This window comes from Choristoneura fumiferana, chromosome 12, assembly GCF_025370935.1.
Source record: "Choristoneura fumiferana chromosome 12, NRCan_CFum_1, whole genome shotgun sequence".
NCBI lineage: Eukaryota > Metazoa > Arthropoda > Insecta > Lepidoptera > Tortricidae > Choristoneura > Choristoneura fumiferana.
The window spans coordinates 6,946,668-6,954,034 of record NC_133483.1 but is presented as its reverse complement, the minus strand read 5'-3'; the positions used below and the strand labels follow the sequence as shown (position 1 = coordinate 6,954,034).

The window sequence follows — 7,367 nt, the reverse complement described above, 5'->3', positions numbered from 1 at the left end:
TGACCTAATATTGTTCAACTATGATGCTAAATTTGTAAAAAGTAAGCTTTGCTAAGCTTACTTTGGGACTAGGTCAATTGGTGTGAATTGTCCCGTGATATTTATTTATTTATTAAAATATCTCGAAAACAACGAACTTTGAAGTAAATATGGGATACTATAATGCTTAAAGCCGTTGTTGTTAACATAATAAGCTACAAAAATCATTAGAAAACTATGGAATTCAGATCGAAGGTCATTGGGACATGGGATCCCCTTAAGCAAATCTGGATTAATAGGGAACCGAAGCGGATATGAAATCTGCTGCACTTGTGATTGTCAAATGTGCCGATCTGTTTAATTTTACATAATATATTACCCGTCACTCCGTTCAATATATGAATCAACTGGAATCTTCCCATATGCTTCTTTACTCACAACGTAGCAGGCAAGCAAGGGCAACGGAGGAACTAGGTTACAGGTTGTGGTCATCATCATCATCATATCGGCCGTAAGACGTCCACTTTGGACATAGGCCATGGGGTAGGGCCTCCAGTTGCTTTGATTGGAAGCGGCCTACATTCACCTTGAACCTGCGACTTGTTGTAAAAGGTTGTACTTAGTATGTTTGTTAGAAGTAGGACTCACTTCAGCTGTCTAGAATGTAACTGACTCACCGTACACCGGAACACCGGACCGAAACACCGTGACTTCTGCACAATTCTTGCTTCATTATTTGTTTGTTCTTGTATTCTTTATCATTTTGTAAATGTGTGTTTTTTTTTGTCATGATGTGTTGGCTGAATAAACGTATTTCTATTCTACTCTAATTCACATATAACCATTAAATTTATTCGGTCGCTTCGTCAAACACTAGATGCTGAAAAATTATGACAGTAAATCGCTGTCTTGCTTTAATTTATAGACTAATATGGAATAAATGGGGTCTATTATTAATGAACAGGTAAATTAAGTATCATCTCCCTTGCTACGGCTGGGGTCTAATTTCAGCAATAACAGTTAATAAGACATGCCTTAACGGTAAATAAATAAAAATGCAAGGTAGTTTATATATATAGATTAAAATTTATTAATATTTTGTGTATAGTTTTGTTTCGTTTGAGAAAAAATATAGGTGGGTACTTAGGGAGTTACAGTGACAAATTAAAACGTTTGTTGTGGTTTGTTAGTCTAACATCTGGTAGCATGGTGTACGGTTGTGTTGCTCTGAAGATGAGCTCTGGTTGAGTTCGAAACGCGTCAGTGTATTGTGCTGGTGGTGATAGATGGGTTTGTGTGATTTGTGTGTGTTCTTACAGTGTGGAGGTGGAGGAACTGCATGAACACGCATATTTTGCATAAACTTTGATATCATAAGGTTGCGTGTGAGCAAAGAAATTCTTTTAGTTAATTGAATTGATGTAAAAAATAAGCAGATATCTTAATTGACATCAAGTTTTTGTTATGACAAATTGTTACTTAGGCAGAAGTTTCTGGCCAAAATTTGGCAAGCGTATCGTGTTGTGGAACCCGCAAATAGTGAGTTGCCTGAGCACACTGGGGGACCGACTGCAGGCGGTACCTAATAAAATTTAGTTAAGCTGTATAAAATGGCTCGCCCAAGTGAGTTCGTCGCTTATGTGCTGTGCATAAAATTTATGCATCAAACGGCGCAATTTCAGACTTTCCTTTAGAATGTATTCTTCGAAAATACGAAGCTAGCTTATCGTTTCAAAAAATAGTAAGTTTCAATTTTAAACTGCAGAAAAATATTAAAACTCGGAAATAATAATGAAATTACGTGTAGATCATGTACCTATGTATGTGTAAGTAACATGTACCACGTGATATTTTTGGTGTCCGTTAACTTTAAAGGAACATTTAATGGAGCTAATTTCGATACTAGTGGCCTAACTCTTACTGTTTAAAAGATAATTAAGAATTAAGATAATTCATTACGCGCGGTATGCAGGTCTTAATTTATGACTGTTTTCTTTTTTAAACTCCGTAACTAAAATGTATTTGATTCATACGATATTATTTATCAAAATAAGGTTAAAATTGGGAGTTTTTATATGTTTCTCTTGCAATACTTTAAAGTGATTTTATGATGATCCCTGTTACAATAAAATAAAATAAAATACAATGCTCTTACATAAGAAATAGATAATGTTCTTTTGACGAAATTTTCCATATTTCCATATGAATTCTATGTGTCACATAGAGCGTCACATAATGGCTCTACTAAAGTCATTTTTTTTATTCGACTGGATGGCAAACGAGCAAGTGGGTCTTTTGATGGTAAGAGATCACCACCGCCCATAAACATCTGCAACACCAGGGGTATTTCAGATGCGTTGCCAACCTAGAGGCCTAAGATGGGATACCTCAAGTGCCAATAATTTCACCGGCTGTTTTACTCTCCACGCCGAAACACAACAGTGCAAGCACTGCTGCTTCACGGCAGGATTAGCGAGCAAGATGGTGGTATCAATCCGGGCGGACCTTGCACAAGGTCCTACCACCTGCAAATTGACATTTTTAATACTTATATCAAAGTATCAGTAGAATAGGTACAACAATATCAGAGTTGTACTGGATACATAAACACTGAATAATATATTATATATAAAAAGTACAGTATTTAAGTAAATATTGCGACAGGCATTTGAATAACTAAAGCCGGGACGGGAATCGAGCCAGCCACAATTTTACTTTAGCATAGTACGAGAATAACTAATCGCTCCCATATTCCCTCCAAGTCTGTATTATTGTCCGTTTTAGGTTGCAAATAAAGTACTTTACCTATTATGAATTTTATTCATCAGATTTGAAATATATAAAATTTTGAATTTTAAAAAGGCTACTAGGCAAGAGCCATTTTCCCCTTAAATACAGTTTTAGCATTTTATCACGAATAACGTTATCTTGCACGGAGAATGGATGATTTAAAATTTAAATTCAGTTCAATTCCTTAAACTGAAAATCCGAGCCAACATCGCATAGCGAAACGATAGTAATTCATGTACCTAGTTACTTAAGTCTCAAGCTAATTCCGTTCCAAATTTCCAAGTTACGCTGCAAACGGAGACAAAATAATCTCTTAGTTTTAAAACTAAACGAATAAACATCAGTCTTCGCAACAAACACAGTTAATATCCGAGTAATACATTAAGGTGCCGTTTGACACAAATGCGTAAAGGGATCAAAGTTGGCAAGTTAGGTCGCGTAGAACAAGTCATCTAACGGTGTAGTTGCGTGCGCGCGGAAGCAACAAAGAATCCCCTGTTTGTCTAGCGCACATTAGTGTAACAGGCTTCCGGCGCCGCGCCCGCGCCCGTGCCGGCTGCTACGGATGTCGCCGCCCCTAAACTTACCCGAACACCCTGCAACTTTGACATTCAACTAGACTACAGCTACGAAAATGGGCTCGAATTGTTTATGTTTCCTCGACCAAGTAAAGTTCGCTCAGCCCGTCTATCCATTGAGAAAATATCCGCCGAGGAAGCCTGGCTTAGCGTCGTCGTCACGTACTGAACAATACAATTTTGTGTCCGGAGCGAGAGACGTTAAATATAAATCCAGATTTACGTCTCATTGGATCTCGGGTCTAAGTGTAACTATGTATCGAGTAGAGAATAACGTCTGCTGAGATCGAAGAAAGAAGCAATAAAACGCGTGAGGCATGTGCGGTCCTCGCCGAAATAAAAGGACTAGAGTATATAAAAAACGTAACGAGGATGTAGGACAGCCGGAGCGTCAGCCGTTGCCGCCCCCGGCCATTAATCTCTGCTTTATTATAAACACAGAGCCGACCGAATCGTAAACACACTTTAATGTACACTCCGTGCGCTCTTACGCTTAAATGATTTTATTATCGCTACTCAAAATATTCATTAATCGCCCACGTCGACTATACGACGATTAAGAATGAAATTACGTGGGAAAACGTATTGCACCCAGTTTACGTGACAACAACGTTCAGAAAAACTTACTACGCATAAATAAAACAGATTAGGTACAGATTTTTTTATTCCGTTCTATGTACTGGTAGCTTTATATTTATGTACATATATGTACATAAATGAATTGTGAAAATCCGATTAAGAGGGCGATGTATTGTGGGCATGGAAAATAACTCATTTGCAACACACCCCGACAATGGCTGAGAGTTACGCTTTATTAATTTTCGTCCGATAGGATTATTTTGTCAGCACAGTCTTGTCAAAACGTCAGGGCCTTCTAAACTGTCGACGGGCGTGATTTAAATAATTTTGGCGAGCTTTTAGATAGCGTAAATCAGTTTGCGGCTTATTTCAATCATCGGGTTGTTTTTGTGCGCTTGCTGTGCTATCGTAAATTGCTTGCAAATAATGAACGCATTATTCGGAAATTAGTTGTGACTATCAATTTTAATATTCACGTTATTGTTTTATAATTTGCGTTGATTGGATAAAGATTGTTTATGTTATTAAAATGTATAAAATAGCTGATGCCTGCAACCTTTCAAAAGTAGTCTATAGAGTAGCATATATATATATACTTAAATGAAACAATTTTTGAATTTGGACGGTTCCAGAGGGTACGCCCTAAATAAACAAATATAAACAAACAAACACACAAACGTTATCTTTCTGTAACGTTAATTGAACGTCGATCCATATATTTTATTAGGGTGAATGATCTATACAGGGTGAATTTGATAAATAGACAAGTTTGTTATTAGTTTTCACGGTAGTCATAAATATTTGATTTTTTAGTAAATAATTTTATTTACATTTGCTATATGTATAACATATTTACTTGTATTATTATCTGCTTTGTGTTATGTAGTCCAAAAATCAAGTTTTACTTTTCAGTAAACTCAAGTAGTGCAAATTGCAGTTGTTACGAGAAATTTGCGAAATCAGTTAAATTATGTTCCTTTTTTAAATGAAATGAAATTAAACATTAAAACATTGATAAGTTACACTTTTATACATTTTTTTTATTGATAATGTTTACAAATATTATACTCATGTTGGCACTGGTTACCAAACTCAGCATAATGCTGAGTCCAGTTTGGACCCTACACGAGTGGTAATTTTGGTTGAAGTAGTGGTTTGCGTTGTGTTCGTGTATATACATTTATATTTATTTATGTATGTATGTACGTATGCTATATATATATATATATATATATATATGTATTAGTATTGTAGAGGTTCCATGATAGTTGTTTACTTATACTTTATTTTTCTAATGGGAGATAGAATATAAAGTACTCGACTTTAACGTCTGAAGGTGATATGTCTGGGTTCTCGTATTGGTGTCTATACAGTTTTTGGCATAGGTACCTCCTCAGCTGCAATCTATTCTATTTAATCCGAAAGGCCTGTTAAATGGCCGAATTGAGCATGTCGTCGATTAACACAATATCCGCTATAGTGTGTGTATAATTTAGCTTTGCTTCGAATGTCATGAGCACCGCCCTCAAATCAGCAATACTGCGTAATGCCTTAAGATGAATTGTCCAGAAATATAATAATGGTTTAATGGTACATCGCGATAGCACCACTATTCCATGTCTATGAATAAATGAATGATAATTTATTCACAGAACACATGGTACGAATAGGATGGTTACGTAAAACTACAATAAGTATTAGCAATTCATGAGGCATGTGAATCAATCTTTACATTAGCAAGTAATAAGTAACATTAAGTTATTTTGAACATGAAACTACCGTGAGACTCACTCATATTAAATGATATTGCAACGCATTACATCTGATTTGATAAGGTGTCTGTACTTGCAAGAGAAAAGTTTTTCATTCCGCGGAAAGTGCGTGAAGCCATTGAGATTAGTCGTCATCCGAATTTTAACCGGGATTGCGGTTGGTCGGTACCCCCGAGTTGGAGAACAGTATTAAATATTCGTGCTGCGTCATCGGTTGGTGTGAACGTGCCTTTACGGAGCGATGTTGTTAGTGTTGTGTGCTACCCTACATTAGACATTGACAATAAAAATGACGATAAAAATGCGGGTAGTTGTGCGCCGGTGTTAGTTTCGTCGGGCAGTCGCGCGAGCAGAGCGGTGGCGCGTAGTGTGCGTGTTGCGGCAGCCGCCGAGTCGCGTGCTCCTGAGAAGAAAGGCTACGAAATAGCACGAAACATGTCGAGCTGAACTCGGTTTAAGACGTGAGTTATCCGTTGCAATATCATTTAATATAACAACAAGTTATTGTGTTCTATCCCTATAAATTCATAAAAAAATTAAAACGTTTTCCATTTTTATTGCCTTCGAGAACTCATTAGAGTTTAACGTCAATACGTTGATAAGTCACTTTGTTAAAACATGAGTGTCTTTCTTTATTTCCGCTACTTATTTATATACGTCAGTGAGTGATTCGATTTCGTCAGTGGGTTTCTAAGATCGAAAACAAGTGTTGTATTTTGTAAGTGTATATATGTTATATTTTAAAGTTACATCACAATCTATCCTGTCTGAAAGTTTGCTAGCAGCATTATTGCTCGGAGGAAATTTGGTCACCTTGTCAACTATTCCGCTGTGTTTACCCTAATATTATCTTCTTCTCCCTCTCTCGCGCGGAGCCACAATCATAATAAGATAGGTATGTATATCGCCACCAATGATAGCCGTTATAGAGCAACACAGCCCAGGCCTGTCAAGACCACTGCCAAACAACGCAGTGGATATTATATATTGCGCGAGCGACCCAGATTAAATCATTATATTATTTACTTCTTAATAACGTCGGAATAAACTGCTCTTTGTTTTTCTTTTAGCGCGCAATACACGCTTTACTTCCCTTCTTCCTGCATACGTAAATATACCGCACGAGACTAATTTTCAAGGAAAGTGTAACATATTATTAATTCAAGACATCACAGGAAACAAGACCGGATTTAATTTAACGTTTTCAATTCGGATTCGCCAAAGTAAATTCTATCTGCGCCTCTTTCTAAAAAAGCGTAATGTAAAAAAGTGCTTAAAACGGTGCGGATTGTGGATTTCAACTTGAGGATAATTGGAAACACTTTTAAATAGATGTTGTTCCAAAAGTGGCGCTTTGCTAGTTGTGACGGGACTTTGTTTTGTAATTGCCTCGTAAAAAAGCATTTTCTTGATTATGTTTTTATCTACTTTATATTTAAAGAAAAGGTTAAATTTCGCTCGGCATAGGTAAATAAATGGAGACTGAACAAGGAGTTGTTTGTGCCTTTTGGAAGGGTGTCTATTTACTAGTTTAATTTTGTTATCGTGGGTACCTACTTAATAAATAGGTACGGTTATCGTAGTACCTACGCTAAATATGTATGTAAAAAGTGTCATCAAACTTTTTTATTTATTTATTTGCCTCTCTGATGTCGGATGTGTGGATGTT

The 7,367-nt window shown here is 36.5% G+C and overlaps 1 protein-coding gene across 1 annotated transcript in view; it reads left to right on the top strand.

The window, feature by feature from the left end:
• Positions 1 to 5,907: 5,907 nt before the first annotated feature.
• LOC141433202 (uncharacterized) overlaps positions 5,908 to 7,367 on the top strand; it is a 213,920-nt gene continuing 212,460 nt past the window's right edge. Inside the window, exon 1 of the mRNA XM_074095131.1 lies at positions 5,908 to 6,159. The gene's annotated coding sequence lies outside the window, so the exon portion shown is untranslated. The remainder of the gene's footprint in view (positions 6,160 to 7,367) is intronic.